At 37.6% G+C, this 3838-nt stretch overlaps 1 long non-coding RNA gene across 1 annotated transcript; it reads right to left on the bottom strand.

Annotated features, from left to right (window-relative positions):
- Nucleotides 1-1395: 1395 nt before the first annotated feature.
- On the bottom strand, nt 1396-3635 carry LOC146571382 (uncharacterized). Its single transcript, XR_014893239.1, has 4 exons — nt 3437-3635; nt 2522-2570; nt 2301-2364; nt 1396-1902 (listed from the first exon to the last, which is right to left on the bottom strand). It is a non-coding gene; the product is annotated as an uncharacterized LOC146571382 (long non-coding RNA).
- Between the last annotated feature and the right edge of the window lie 203 nt (nt 3636-3838).

The raw sequence follows: 3838 nt of genomic DNA, 5'->3' as shown, positions 1-3838 counted from the left end.
CAGGTGGTGATGATTCAGGGTTTTAATTTGTAAGGTTTGAATTTTGAGCCATCATAAATTTTAAACCAGGAAAGTATAATATTTAACATATGATAAGTCAAAGCTAATATAGCTGCTCATATATAGCTACTTATAATTTGAAGAGCTACCTACACCAATGAGTAGACTTCCCAGAATGGAAACAGCACTCTGTGTGGTTTGAGAAAACAGTCAAGTTGTTAAGAACTCTGACTGAGAAGAATCCGCCTGTGTACAGCAGCAGGCTGCCTTCCTAGAATTTGGATATCCCCCGTGCGCTCGTCTCTGCATTATGTGCATTACCTCTCTTGGAAAATTTAAACCACAGCAGCTTTTTATAGTTTTCTTCATTCACTATCAGCTTACACCAAAAGTCTACTCTGAAGAAGATTATTCAAAACATGCAACGCAGTCACCAATCCCAGCAAATCCACCCCTAAGTCAGACTGTACAATACAGAAAATAAAAGAGCTACAGCTCAGACTCTACAGGCTTCAGTTAGCATGTTAAATGTGAAAGTTCAGTTAGAAAAAGACTGAACAAAAACGGCCTGAGTTTAGCAATTAACCAAAGTGACAAACATTGCTCTAAATAATACTCCCCTAATCCAAGTAGTCACCCAAACCCAAACAAGTTTCAATTAAAAAAATCAAAATCTTGTGGACGTATGCCTTTTACATGTTGGTAAAATGTTTAGGATGAGATGGAGATATAACACTCATGCACCCTGAAAATTATGAAGGTCTAAATATGTATCAAAGGGACTCACTGAACATCAGTGGATTTCTATGGTGCAAACGTACTTAAACTAGCCACTGTGACCATTGAGGCAGAGCAGAATGAATGATACTGACGGGAACTATGAGAGTTTGTAGTTAAATTCCTGCTCTTACACACTGTAAAATCTAATTAGTTAGAACTCAAAATAATTGAGGAAACTCGTTGCCTCAAAAAAATTGAGTAAAGCTTAGCTAAAAATGACTAAATTAGGACAACTTATTTATTTTGAGTACTCTGTACAAGCTCATTTGTTCCCAGAACTCAAGAAAATTGGATCAAGTTTACGTAAGTTGACCAAGTTAGGGCAACTTACTCATTTTGAGTACACTGTACAGCCTTGTTAGTTCCCAGAACTCAAAAAAATTAAGGAAACTCATTGCCTCAAAAAAACTAAGTAAAGCTTACTTAAGATGCCTGTTAGGACAACTTATACAGTGCAAGTCTGCAGTATTAAGAATAACTTGATATTTCTGACTGTACAGTGCTAATTGTTTACTTACTGACAAACATTTCAAGTTCAACTAAATGAAAAAACAATTTGTGGTAACCTGAATATGATTAAAAATAATTAACAACACTTTTTGTCATGATGTTAAAATCAGACCAACTTTTATTTTCAAACACAACAAAGTATAACAGCCAACATACTGGACACTGTTCTGCTGAACAACAAACAATTATATTGCCATCACTGTTATAATCTTACAATGAAACAAAGTCGCAGATGTAATTATTCTGAAAATAAGTTTAGGCCTACCACAAGTTTGTTTTGTACTTACATTACTTATATAATCAAAATAAAATATTTGTTGTTCTGTCACAAGTGCAGTCTCTAATTTAAACAACACATTTGTTTTGCATTCCAACACATGAGCTGGAATGTTGTAATGTTTTAAGGATGGCTTGTTTCCAGTCCAGGCATTACTGCCTGAATGACTATCATGGATCGAGGTGATCCAAATGTAGGTGCAGAAGAAAGTCTTTAACTTCCCTTAAGTACAGTGGCAGTGGATGTGGGTTGGAGATGCAGTGAGCTTGAACCTGCAGGCGACCATCTTCACTGACCACACCATCTGTGACGGAGGACTCATCTCTCCTGGTGTCCTGCAAGCAAACAATCATATTTTTTGGAACATGAACTTAATTGCTTTCTTAAAAATTTTTTTTCTGCATTTGGTATAAAACAGACTCCAATTTGGACAATCTCAGGCTCCTTCCCCACCGGAGAGGTGACATTCAATGTCCCAATTGTCAGTCTGGATAGCCCTGACCCCCACCCGACACACAATAATGTCATGAAAGCATCATTTTAAAAAGGGCTATGCAAACATGGCCAATAACTTTCATTCTAATGATGTGCAAAATGATTTGGGCACAAAACAAATTTTGCTGTTAGAAAATTTGCAGACTTCACTATATTCAGTGTAGACCCTCTAAACTAAGTTTGGGGGATGTGATCTTTCAAGAAATGCAGACCAAACTGTTGTTGTTTGTTTACTTACACAGCATGTCTTGTAGAATTAACTGGAGTCACCAGCAACAGCCTAGTGCAGTCATATCTCAAGTCTAATAACAGAAGACAGGAAAAGATCAGTAAAGAAACAACTTCCCCAAACCAAAAAACAAATAAAACAATAAGTAAAACAGGCTGATCTAAAGTTCAGCCTGATTAATATAAATGTCACTGACAGTTGCTAATATATTGGAAAACCAAAATACTTACCACTGAGTTGATGTCTTTCTGTCCAACAGCAGGAGTGCTGGTCCCGAGCCTCAAAGACAGTAAGAAGCAAGCAGAGGGAGAAAAAACAGAACATTTTTCAGAAACCGATTTGATCCTTAATGGCTGTGCAATCATTGTAACATAGAGTTTGCTTATGTTGTTAAATAAAGGCTAGATTTGACATTAATAGATGCCACAGATGTTCAAGGTGCCACAAAGCATGAAAAAAATGGACATCTCAGAAAACGTCGGGGCATTTTTGCAAATATGTGATGTCTTGATAAATCGAGCAGATATTTGAACTTTCGACAGCTACATTCTCGCCTGAAAATATCTTAAAAGTTGATTTTGTGACCCAGAAAAAGCAATAAGCCGCGCTCCTCCGCCATTGGCGAGCTTACAAGTACGCACAGGCTCCGACAACCATGGCCGACATATGCGATCCTCCTTTCCCCTAGATTACCCTTTCTGGGTCACAAAATAACCTTTTAAGATATTTTCAGTGGAGAATGTAGCTGTGTAATGCTCAAATATCTACTTAATTTATCAAAATATCACATATTTGCAAAAGTGCTTCCACGTTTTCGGAGAGCTCTGTTACCCAGCTGACCGGGAGGTCAAGGCTTGATAAGAGTCCGCGAGCACAGCTAACTCTTGGCTTATTGTTTTCACCCCCCCCGAAGAATTTTGTCTGGGCTCTTATCTCACTTTTTTATTTCAAACAATCAACAGAAAATTTCACAGACATATTTTTATATAAGGTTTTTAAGGCTGTGGTGTTAATTTTTAAGTAACATGAGCCCAGCCGCAGCAGCAACGCTAGGCTAACACTAACTAGCTAGCACGATTATAAACCTGGTGCTAAACTAAGAGAAGCCACAAAATCAGTTTGAATAAGAGTAAACATTTACTCACCAAGTCAGTGTATCAGGTAAAGATCCACAGCAATGACAACAATAATCCCTTGAGCTGACGCTTTTCTAGGTTTGCTCAACATATTCCATAAAAAATGCTGGCACCATGAACATGCGGACTGATCCGTGCTAGGGAGGAGGACGGTAGTGACGTGGCATTTTCAAAACACATCTTTCATCCTTCCACACTGAGAAGAAAAACTTCCATCTTACTTAGTTTTTCTAAGTTAAGACAACTCAAATAAATTGCGTTTATCAGCATTTCTGTAGCGGACAGAACCACCTGCTTTAATTTACCATGATGCTCTGTGTTATGTTGTCATGGCAATATGAAGTCAAATAAATACAAATTCATAAAATGCACATTTGAAGGAGGACAAGAAGACAGGCAACTGGAAGAGCT

Source organism: Mchenga conophoros, linkage group LG7 (assembly GCF_057382185.1).
Source record: "Mchenga conophoros isolate Kocher_MC1m ecotype Shallow Benthic linkage group LG7, M_conophoros_male_GT1.1, whole genome shotgun sequence".
NCBI classification, from domain to species: domain Eukaryota; kingdom Metazoa; phylum Chordata; class Actinopteri; order Cichliformes; family Cichlidae; genus Mchenga; species Mchenga conophoros.
This window is presented reverse-complemented; position numbering and strand designations above follow the sequence as displayed.